Source organism: Pelophylax lessonae, assembly GCF_965119305.1.
Source record: "Pelophylax lessonae genome assembly, chromosome: 10".
NCBI classification, from domain to species: Eukaryota; Metazoa; Chordata; class Amphibia; order Anura; family Ranidae; genus Pelophylax; species Pelophylax lessonae.
In genome coordinates this window covers 217623906-217636405 of record NC_138777.1, presented here as the reverse complement: position 1 = coordinate 217636405, position 12500 = coordinate 217623906, and the positions used below count along the sequence as shown (strand labels likewise).

Here is a 12500-nt window from a genome sequence, read left to right as displayed (position 1 = left end):
CGTGTGCAAGAGGCCTAACTGAACGAGGTGCTGAGTGTGACATCACCTCCCCGCCTCTCCACCTCATCCAATCAGGAAAAGCCTGCTCAGCGAGTGGTTATGGAGTCAGAGGAGGAGAGCCAGAAAGCAATTTTTTTTATTTTGAATACTGCTGGGGGGGAGGGGGGGGGGGCATTTTGATTTTGCCTCTGAATGCCAATGTGCATGTGGACACACAGGGAAATATGTGGGGGTATTTGGAGATAGAGAAAAAAAAAAAAAGACCCCAGACACCCCTAGGAGCCACGTTAAAAATGTCCAGTGTGCATAAAGCTCAACACTTCCTTTCTACAAATAGGAAGAATCTGTCTACGCATCAATAAAGCCCTTTATTGTCACATCATCCTTGAACAGTATCTCACATGTACTCAAACATTTCATAACATTTTTCTGTTAAAAAAAAATTTATACCATAGAATTTTATCAAACTTCCTGAAAATCTTATCTGTACCGACCACACCTACACCTCGCTGCTTACACAGTGATCCGGCCCGTTCCAGTCATCTATATTCTGAATATCTGTATTATTATGTGTTTTATAATTAGGCTTGGTTCACGTTACTGCATGTGCGTGCGTTTTACACGTGTTCTCATGCACCATAGAATAAAGGGCAATTTTTTTTCCATTAAAATAGGATTTTAACATGTCAAAATCTTTTTTTTTTTTTTTTTTATTAAATATTTTTATTAGTTTTTACTTATGTACAAAAAAGAGAGATCAAGAAAAAAGGCATTTTTTTTACCATTAAAATAGGATTTTAACATGTCAACATTTTTTTTTTTTTTATTTTTATTAAATATTTTTATTCGTTTTTACTTATGTACAAAAAAAGAGAGATAAAGAAAAAAAGGCAATTTTTTTTTCATTAAAAAAAGGATTTTAACATGTCAACACTTTTGTTTATTTTTTTATTTTTGGCCATTCGTGTCCCACTGGGAAGATTTTCCTTCACTTCCTGTCCCATACCCAGAAATGGAAAAAAAAAAAGGAGGAAATCCCTGGCTGTCACTAACACTAGTGTCCCCATTGGAACCACTTTGGCTCCGGTATATTTTTACCCCCCTTCCATGACCAGCCCATTTCTTGTTATATAGCACTGCGCTACTTTTTTTATCAACCCATTCAAGCCCCGGAGTATTTGGCTGCTCAAAGACCAGGGCCTATTTTGCAATTCGGCACTGCGTGACTTTAACGGACAATTGCGCGGTCGTGCGATGCTGTACCTAAACGAAATTGATGTCCTTTTTTTCCCCAGAAACAGAGCTTTCTTTTGGTGGTATTTGATCACCTGTGCGATTTTAATTTTTTGCGCTATAAACAAAAAAAGAGCGTCAATTTTGAAAAAATAACAATATTTTTCACATTTTTTTTTTATATGAAATTCCCCCCCAAAAAAATGTAAAAAAAAAAAAAAAAAAAAAAAAATCAAACTTTAACATTTTAGGCCAATTTGTTTTCTGCTACATATTTTTGGTGAAAAAAAAAAAAAAATTGCAATAAGCGTATTTTGATTGGTTTGAGCAAAAGTTATTGCGTTTACTAAGGGAAAGATTGTCATTTTTATTGTTTTTTTAACTAGTAATGGCGCGATCTGCGATTTTTTTGGGCGGGACTGCGACATTGCGGCGGACAGATCGGACCCCTGACTGACATTTTTGACACTTTTGGGGGTACCAGTGACATTACTACAGTAATCAGTGCTAGAAATATGCACTGTTACTGTAATAATGACACTGGCAGGGAAGGGGTTAACTTTATTAGTGATCAAGGGGTTAAGTGTGTCCCTAGGGGCGTGATTCTAACTGTGGGGGGGGGCGTGGCTTGTGATGTACACACAGAGATATACGATCCTACATAGCAGGATTGTATGATTTCTGCTGTTACACCAGGGAGAATGACAGAAGGCTTTGTTTACATCAGCCGCCTGCCTTTCTCCCTCTCCACCGGGAGATCGCTAGTGGCTGGTGGACATCGGAGCCGCCGGTCACTCATGCGGGGATGTTAGTGAACAAGCGGGAGTGCGCCCCCTAGAGGCTCGTGGGTGAGCGACGTAGCCCTATGTCGCTTTGCCCAGTAGGGGCTGACCGCCACAGTAAATAGTCGTGCGGCGGTCGGCAAGTGGTTAACATGTCAACATTGGTGTTTATTTTTATTTATTTATTTATTTTTTTTGCCATTTGTGTCCCACTGGGAAGATTTTCCTTCACTTCCTGTCCCATACCCATAAATTTAAAAAAAAAAAAAAAAAAAAAAAAAGAGGAAATCCCTGGTTGTCACTAACACTAGTGTCCCCATTGGAACCACTTCGGCTCCAGGAAGATTTTACCCCCCTTTCATGACCAGCCCATTTCTTGCTATATAGCACTGCGCTACTTTAACTGGTAATTGTGCAGTCATGCAACACTGTACCCAAATGAAATGTAGATTTTTTTTTCACACAAATAGAGATTTCTTTTGGTGATAATTGATCACCACTGTTTTTTTTTTTTTTTTTTGCCATATAAAAACAGCAAAAAAGAATCTAAAATTTTGTCAAAGAAAAAAAAAAAGAATTTTTTTTTTTTTTTACTTTCTGCTATAATACATATCTAAGAAAAATTCAAAAAATCGAATTATTTCATACGTTTTGGCCAACAATACGTTTCTTTGGTAAGAAAAAAAAAAAAAAGGATAAAAAAAATAAATAAATAAATGAAATTCACCCCCAAAAAAAAAAAAAAAAAAAAAAAAAAAAAAAAAAATGTAAAAAAATAGTTTACTAGGAATGTATACATGATTGTGCTCATTGTGTAAAGCTATCCAATCAGCATTTTGGCTTTCAATACACCTTCCCCTCTATGTGTGTGCAGCACAATATACAAGCTATAGGATCTTCAAAGCCCCAGACTTCCAGCAACCCCCAGGGGCTGAAACACGTCACCTCTCCCCTTCATCTCTGTGTTGCAACAAGCACAAAAGTTCAAATGTAATCTATTTCCTCCTTGAGCCATGATCAACAATAGACTCTTCATGTAAAACAAATCGCCTTTTATACTTTTTCTATCAGCTGCACCCCTTCCTGCTTTTAACCCCTTCTTGTCCACAGCAAGCACTGCTTACCCCCCCCCCCCCATGTGTCTAATTAAATATTAAAGTGCAACTTTACGTTTAAAAAAATGGGCAAACAGGCAGGATTTTCATTGCAGAAGAGACATTAAAGAGGAAGTAAACTCTGCTTTTTTTCTTTTTCTTACCTGCAAAGTAAAGGCATAATGTGCTAGTATGCATCGCATACTAGCACATTATGTGACACTTACCTGCAAACTTAAGCCCTCGTTGTCCCCGCGGACATCGGCTGTGTGAGTGGCCGAGGCAGCGTGATGTCACGCCCACGCATGCGCACGGGAGCGACCGGTCGCGGCATGCAACTTTGGTCCGAATGCGATGCAAATTCAGCCGTACAGATTGTATGAATTTGCAACGCACAAACATCGCATGTGATTGGCAGAGCAGTGCGATGTCTGACATTGCATATGTGTGTTACTGGCACTTAGGCCTCATGCACACTGGACGTTTTTACAGCTGCAATTTTTGGCATCAGACGTTTTTTTTCTGCAGCCAGTAAACTCCCCAGCATGTTATCCTATATGTCCATGCACACATAGGCTGTTATCAGCAGTTTTTGGCAGGGGCGTTTTCTGGCTGTAAAAAAAAAAAAAAAAAAAAAAAAAAAAAAAAACGAACAAACTAGTGGATTTTAGGAGGCAATTTTCAGCTATAAAAACGCTCCAACTCTGATAAAAGCTAAAAAAACGCTGAAAAACGTGGCTATTCGGTGTTTATCAACATTTCTGAGCCATAAGCTTTTGTGGGAATATAGTTTTGCTAAAAAAAAAAAAAAAAAAAAACCAAGCATAAGAAAAAAAGCTGCAAAAAAAAGCAAAGAAAAAAAGCTGCAAAAAAAAGCAAAGAAAACGCTGAAAAACGCTACTGCAAAAAAACTGAAAAAACGCCTTCTATAGCTTTATACTGGCGTTTTGATAACGTCCAGTGTGTACGAGGCCTTAAAGATTAAGCCTTTTTCTGACACTTGTTGCTTACAAGTTAAAAAAAATATATAATAAATATATAATATATATATATATATATATATATATATATATATATATATATATATAATTTTTGGGGGTTCTAAGTAATTTTCTAGCAAAAAATACTGATTATATATATATATATATATATATATATATATATATATATATATAATTTTTTTTTTTTTTTAAAGCAGAGACCCCAGAGAATAAAATGGCAATCATTGCTATCTTTTATGGCACACTGTATTTGCGCAGAAGTCTTGCAAACGCAATTTTTGGGGAAAAAATACACTTTAATTAATTAAAAATAAATAAATAAACAGTAAAGTTAGCCCAATCTTCTTTTTTGTAAAATGTAAAAGATGATGTTATGCCGAGAATTGTGATCTTTATTCTAAGCAAAAAAATCTTGATTCTCATTTTATCCAGAATCGTGCAGCTCCATCTCCAATCAGCTCAGAGCTCTCCTCGCTGATCTCTGTGTAACGGAACCGCGACCCACACTGTGTTTGTTGGGCTTCCGTCAGTATACCGCTTCCTTCAGTCTGAACATAGATATCAGATATTACAGCGCCCCCATACAAAACTAGACGGAACTTAGCTTGTAAAGGTTTGGAACCAACTACAACTTTATTGAACAGTCTCACACACAATATATACAGGAAGACATCCCACCAGGTCAGGTATGAAAGTGGGGGGTGTCATGGCGCTCTTCTAATATCCCAAGGTGATACAAGGAATGTGGGTGGATGGGAGGGGGGGGGTTATGGGGCTGAGTGGGGGGTAACAAAGTTTGGTACTGTAGGGAAGCTATAGTCCGCGGCAGCCGGCTGAAGCGTGGAGAAGCCCTGAGAGATGCAAGAAAGGAGAGAGCGGCGCCAGCTTAGTATAGTACAAGTTTATTTAACACTGTTAAAATTTGGTGACTCACTGTCCGAGGTTGGGTGAGACCGGTACACAAAGACTGTTAGGGTCATCCATCTTCCTCTTCCAGGATAGTGGTCATAGGAGAAGGTGGTGAGGTTCCAGAGGTATAGCCGAGCCGCTGTGGGGCTGCTAGTTGTCACTGGCCGCTGCGGAGCATGCACAACAGGGCTCCGGCTGCCGACTTCTGATCCCTGATGACATCACTTCCTGGCAGGAGAAAAATAGGGGTTGCACGCGTTCAGAGCATCCGTGCTCCTTCGTCAGGCGATCTCGCCTGACGAAGGAGCACGGATGCTCTGAACGCGTGCAACCCCTATTTTTCTCCTGCCAGGAAGTGATGTCATCAGGGATCAGAAGTCGGCAGCCGGAGCCCTGTTGTGCATGCTCCGCAGCGGCCAGTGACAACTAGCAGCCCCACAGCGGCTCGGCTATACCTCTGGAACCTCACCACCTTCTCCTATGACCACTATCCTGGAAGAGGAAGATGGATGACCCTAACAGTCTTTGTGTACCGGTCTCACCCAACCTCGGACAGTGAGTCACCAAATTTTAACAGTGTTAAATAAACTTGTACTATACTAAGCTGGCGCCGCTCTCTCCTTTCTTCCACCAGGTCAGGTGCCTGATTACATTATCGTATGCAGATGAAATTGTATACAGACAAATAATTAACCGGAACTAATTATCTAAAGAAAAACCAACACAAACAGTATTCTACTTTTCCACCAGTAACTAATAGATGACAATGATTCAATCAATCTGACCCAATTAACTAGCAGACTGCCGTCCACGAGTTCCTGAAGTACAATACACATTATCATAAGTGTAAACACGGAACCCCCAGTAGATAACAGGTGAGTAAATCAGCATATTCACAATGTGTGGAAGACAGGTGGTTGAGCTGATTATATTGGCATCTGCTAGGAGTTTGACTGTGTGAAGCAGTATTCATATGTTTCTTGACTTATATTGTTGATAAAAATTATTGTCCCATTTGAGTAATCCAAATCACATTCTCAGTGTCCATTAAGTACCGGTCTATCATTTCCTTGGTTGCCCTGTGTACCTAATAGACACAGGGTGACTTACACATAAGAGGGTCCTAGGGGGCTGAGAGAGGGATCTCCCAACCCAGGGGTGGCCCGTCCATTGGGGGTGGCGCAGGGGCGCCGCCCCCCTATCCATGCGCCCGGGCCCCTAAGCTATATGCAGGGCACCGGACGCATGGATTCCAATGGGTTTTTTTTTTTTGAAGAACGCGATTAGAGCCAGAGGCTCTAATAGGCTTAAAAAAAGGGTGGGTTCGGGGCGCAGAGGACTGCGCCCTGAGCTCACCCAGTTGTGTGACAATAGCGAATGAATATTCGCTATTGTCACACGGATCCTCCTCCTGGCCAATTGAGAAGCGGGTCCTGAGACCCGTTTCCCGATTGGCCGAAAGGAGAAGCCACTCCATTGGCCAAGGAAGAGGAAGGACTCGAGGAAACGCAGGAGATGCCGCTGCCTGCCCTCCACATGTTCACCGTGAGTGAGCCGGTAACGGGGGGGGGGGAATTGGTATGATGTGCAGGCTGGTGTGGTCCATCTGACACCCCCCCCCCCCGGTCCATGGAGCACCAGCCGCCACTGTCCCAACCTCTCTGAGGTAAGCTGTGATCCACGGGCCCTCCCAACCAAAGTGACTCCCGTCACACTCTGCCCCACACACTCGGTTTTCTGAATGCTCAAACAAGCTTTACAATTCAGCTCTTTGAATGATGTAAAGAGAGGGCTGCAGATAAACCAGTACAACTTATGTAGGAGTATTGGTTTCATCTCTGTGAATCACCTGAGGCCAGTCATTTCACTTGGTATATATATATATATATATATATATATATATATATATATATATATATATATATAAAGATATTTACAACCACTTTAATTACCTGCCTGTCAGCCCCTGTACACACGCACAGCTTACTGTAGCAATGCCAAAGTGGCTGAACTCCCACGCATGAAGTGGGGATGCCACATCCCTGGACTGAATGTAATGTAATAAAATCCAAAATACAATATCACTAAGAAAAGCATGTCCTTTTAATGTGTCAAAAAGCACTTTGACATAGAGGCCTGCAACAACGCTCCTGGCCCAGATCGCTCACTGGATTTTTGGCCAGCAGGAGGCGCACGCTGAACACATCACCTGATCACCCTCTGTGCAACTACACATCCCATCATTCCAATTGCCATGCCCCTCCCGCTAGTCCTGACCTTCGGTGCTACAGTCATTACCCTTGGGGAGGGCGGGCCTTGTGCAGAGTTTGGACGCACAGCTATACTCAGTCGGGAGCATGCACTTTTATTATGTGGACAGAACAGTACCATGAAAACCCACATCAGAAACCCCCCCCCCCATCTGTGCCACATCGGGGAGATTTATTTTCACTTCCTTTTCTCTGGACACTACAGGAAGTGAGAGAAAATCTCTCTCAGCTAAGGGCTCATTTATACCATATGTGCTGTCGGGGGGAGGGGAACAGACATCCGACACTACTGGAAGTGTCGAATGTGGAGTTCACTGATGGAGGCTGCAGTGCTGGAACAGAGGGGAGGTAAGAAGCATCTGACATTCTTGAGTTTACTGGAATAACTTTTACTTAAAAAGGAGAAGTACAGCCAAAGCTCGTTTGGCTGTACTTCTCCTGTGGATCACAGGAATGCAGATCGTTCTGCACTCCTGTGACCCGTTTTCAGCAGACAGCGGGCTGAAGTCCTCTGTCGGCTGATGTCACAAAGCCGGTCCAGGCTCAGAAAAGATCGCGGCCATACAGTCTGGGTCCGCCAACATGCCTGGACCGGCACCTGGCTCAGCCTCTCAGCGAGCCGCTAAGAGCCTGAGCTGCCAACTCCGTGCCCCCTCCACAGACTAGCGTTCCAGTGAGCGAGGAGGGGGCAGAGCAGACAGCGGCAAATCTCTCTGCTCAGGGAGCTCTGAGTACCGAGCGATCGGCGGTGTTTGAGCCAACGGGGGATGCAGAATTCACCTAGCCAAGTATGATTCTTTTTTTTTTTTTTTTTAAATAGATAAACTGTGCTTAGATTTAGTATTTTAATATTAAAACCACAAAACACCATTGTGCTATTTTTTAACAGAGTTTATACCTTCCATGCCGTCATTTTCATAACACTTCTACTTCAATTCAATGAAACAAATAATCCCAGTGGGGAAAACAAAGGCCGGGGGGGGGAAAAAGAAATCTGATAAAATAAACATCTCTGTACAGATTGTTCCCCCCTTCGATCCAATTCCAATGGAAGGTAACAGAGGAAGTTTTTTTTTTTTTTTTTTTTAACCACTTTAATACAGGGCACTTCCCTCCCTTCCTGCCCAGGCCAATTTTCCCCTTTTAGCGCTGTTGCAATTTGAATGACAATTGCGCGGTCATGCAACACTGTACCTACACCAAATTTATGTCATTTCCCCCCCACAAATAGAGCTTTCTTTTGGTGGTATTTGATCACCTGTGCGATTTTTACTTTTTGCTAAACAAATAAAAAAAGACCAAAAAGTTTTTTTCCTGCACTGATGAGCACTGATGAGACTGCACTGACAGGCACTGATGAGGAGGCACTGATGAGGAGGCACCGATAGGTAGCACAGATATGCAGCATTGGTGGGCACTGATAGGCGGCACTGCTGGGCACTGATAGGCAGCATTGATGGACACTGATAGGTGGCACTGATGGGCACTAATGGGCACTGATAGGCGGCACTGATGGGCACTGATAGGTGGCACTGACGGGCACTAATGGGCACTGATAGGCGGCACTGGTGGGCACTGATGGGTGGCACTGATGGGCACTGATAGGCGGCACTGGTGGGCAATAATGGGAACTGGTGGGCGACACTAAAGGATAGCAATGATGGGCACTTGTGGGCAGCACTGATAGGGAGGACACTGGTGGGCATCACTGATGGGGAGGGCAATGGGGGGCTCCCTGAGCCCTGATTGCCATCCCTGGTGGCCATAGTGGGCATCCCTGGGGTCATAGTGGGCATCCCTGGGGTCATAGTGGGCATCCCTGGTGGATCTAGTGGCATCCCCCCCCCCCCCGAGGGTCTGCACTGGTAATCAATGATCTGATTACCAGTGCCGACCCCCCCCCTGTCAGGGGAGCCGCCGATCGGCGCTCCTTTGCTCGTGCCTCTCAGGCACGAACTAAGGAAAGCCGATCAACGGCTGTTCCTATTTACTATGTGACCAGCCGTGATTGGACACGGCTGATCACATGGTAAAGAGCCTCCGTCAGAGGCTCTTTACCGAGATCGGAGATGCAGGGTGTCAGGCTGACACCTCGCATCACCGATCGCCGCTCTGCGTGCCCCCGGGGGCGCCCAGAGCTGTGTTATCCTGCCGCCGTCATATGATGTCCGGTCAGGATAACACAACCACATTCCCGCCGTCAATTTGTAATAGGGCGGGCGGGAAGTGGTTAAAAAGGAAAAAAAAAAAAAAAACGGGGCAGAAAAATACTACGTCTCTTCCTAGATCAATGAGTATTCAGATAATTGAAAAGTAGTGTGTGTGGGGAAAAAAAAATGATTATATATATATATATATATATATATATATATATACACACACACACACACACACACAAATACAGTGCCTTGCAAAAGTATTCGGCCCCCTTTGAACTTTGCAACCTTTTGCCACATTTCAGGCTTCAAACATAAAGATATAAAACTGTAATTTTTTTGTGAAGAATCAACAACAAGTGGGACACAATCATGAAGTGGAACGAAATTTATTGGATATTTCAAACTTTGTTAACAAATAAAAAACTGAAAAATTGGGCGTGCAAAATTATTCAGCCCCTTTACTTTCAGTGCAGCAAACTCTCTCCAGAAGTTCAGTGAGGATCTCTGAATGATCCAATGTTGACCTAAATGACTAATGATGATAAATAGAATCCACCTGTATGTAAGTTTTTTTATATGTTAAAAAAGTTTGAAATATCCAATAAATTTCGTTCCACTTCATGATTGTGTCCCACTTGTTGTTGATTCTTCACAAAAAAAATTACAGTTTTATATCTTTATGTTTGAAGCCTGAAATGTGGCAAAAGGTCGAAAAGTTCAAGGGGGCCGAATACTTTTGCAAGGCACTGTATATACACATATACAAAACACACACACTAGAGCTGCACGCTTGTAAAAAAAAAAAAAAAAAAATCGCAATCTCGAATCAGTCGGGAGCCAACGGTCACGGCACGGGGCTCTAAAGGAATGCCACCAGCAGCCGTTCCTTCAGAGCGCATGCGCCAGTGACGTCACTGGCTGCATGTAAGGTAAATATCCCCTAAACGGTACATGTTTAGGAGATATTTACAGTACCTATAGGGAAGCCTTATCATAGGATCACCTATAGGTACAAGTTACAGAGGAGGGTTTACTTCCTCTTTAAAACCGCATGTCCTCGATTATTACAGGGCTGTTCTCTGCTCGCTCACAGCTGTCAAAAAAAAAAAAAAAAAACAGCCCCAGCAAATGTTTATTAACATTGTTAAGGCTGCAATAAAACACAATGTTTTACAATGTATCATTTCCTTCTTTTAGATCAAAGGAATGAACTTCCGTCTGTAAGTGAGGGCAGTTTAACCTCTTAAAGACTGAAAGGCTGGCCATACATGTTCAATTTTATTGTACAATTTTATGTTAGATTTACCAAAATCCATATAATATGAGGTGAAAACTAAACAACACTTTCAATCGTATCCTATAAGGCAGGCCTTTGGACTACATAATTGAAGGTAAATCTAAGGAAAATAGTATAATGTATGGCCAGCCTAAGCCTTTTTCTGACAATTGTTGCTTACAAGTAAAAATCTGTATTTTTTGATAGAAAATTACCTAGTATCCCCAAACATTATATATATTTAGTTATTTATTTAGAATCCCCAAACATTATTTATTTTTTAACCTCCTGCCATCCGCGCTACAGCCTATATACGGCTGCCGCGCGGACTCGAATTTTCGGGAGGCCGTTTTTAAACGGCCTCCCAGTGACACGCCCCCCACGAACGCGCAGCGGGGAAAATCTGTGTCGGCCGTGTCCCTTGGACACGGCCGATCACAGATCGTGGTGAATGGCCAATCACAGCGGCCATTCCCCACGTGATCAAGCCGTCCAATGAGAGATGATCTCATATGTAAACATATGAGATCATCTCTCATCGCCGGCGCTCCTTCCTCACACAGAGCCTGCGTTTGAGGAAGGAGGGAGAGCTGCACAGCGCCGGGGACACAGAAAAAAGCTATCAGGGCACCGATCACCAGTGCCCTGATTACTAGAGGTACACCAAACACACCTTCAATGCCCACAGTGCCCACCATCAGTGCACACAATCAGTGCCCATAGTGCTGCCAGTCAGTGCCTGCTCATCTAGGCACTGATGAGCACTGACTGGCAGCACTATGGGCACTGAGTGTGGGCACTGATGGTGCTGCCCATCAGTGCTCATCAGTGCCGCCCATCAGTGCTCATCAGTGCCGCCCGCCAGTGCCCATCAGTGCCGCCCGCCAGTGCCCATCAGTGCCGCCCAGCAGTGCCCATCAGTGCCGCCCAGCAGTGCCCATCAGTGCCGCCCAGCAGTGCCACCTCTCAGTGCCACCTCTCAGTGCCCAGCAGTGCGGCATATTAGTACCTCCTCATCAGTGCCACCTCAGCAGTGCCCATCAGTGCAGCCTATCAGTGCCCATCAGTGCCGCCTCATCAGCGCACATCAGTGAAGGAGAAAAATGTATTTATTTTCAAAATTTACTCGCAAAAAATAAGAAAAACTTTTTTTTTTCCAAATTTTCTGTCTTTTTTCTTTTTTTTGTAAAAAATAAAAAACCCAGAGATGATTAAATGCCACCAAAAGAAAGCTCTATTTGTGTGAAAAAATGATAAAAATTTCATATGGGTACAGTGTAGCATGACCACGCAATTGTCATTCAAAGTGTGAGAGCGCTGAAAGCTAAAAATTGGTCTGGATGGGAAGGGGGTTTAAGTGCAAAGAAGGCAAGTGGTTAAACAGAGACCCTAGAGAATAAAATGGCGATCGTTGCAATCTTTTATGTCATACTGTATTTGCGCAGAAGTCTTTTTCAAAACGCAGTTTTTTGGGACAAAGGTACACTTTAATTCATTTAAAAAAAACGAAACAGTAAAGTTAGCCCAATTTTTTTGCGTAATGTTAGAGAATCGTGAGAGAATCGTGATCTTTATGCTAAGCAAAAAAAAAATAGTGATTCTCATTTTATCCAGAACCGTGTAGCTCTAATACACACACACACATTTAGCGCCAAAAATAAATACTTGCATAGAGACATAAAATAATAGAATACAGAAATGTAAAACGTTTTAGGAGGGGACTCCTACTTGTAAACGACTGATATATTTTATTCCAAAAAAGGGATACTCGATACG

General features: G+C 42.9%; 1 protein-coding gene across 2 annotated transcripts in view; it reads right to left on the bottom strand.

The window, feature by feature from the left end:
- Positions 1 to 12500, bottom strand: part of LOC309565846 (UPF0547 protein C16orf87 homolog) — a 49369-nt gene that overhangs the window by 35709 nt on the left and 1160 nt on the right. The gene's annotated exons all lie outside the window — the stretch shown is intronic.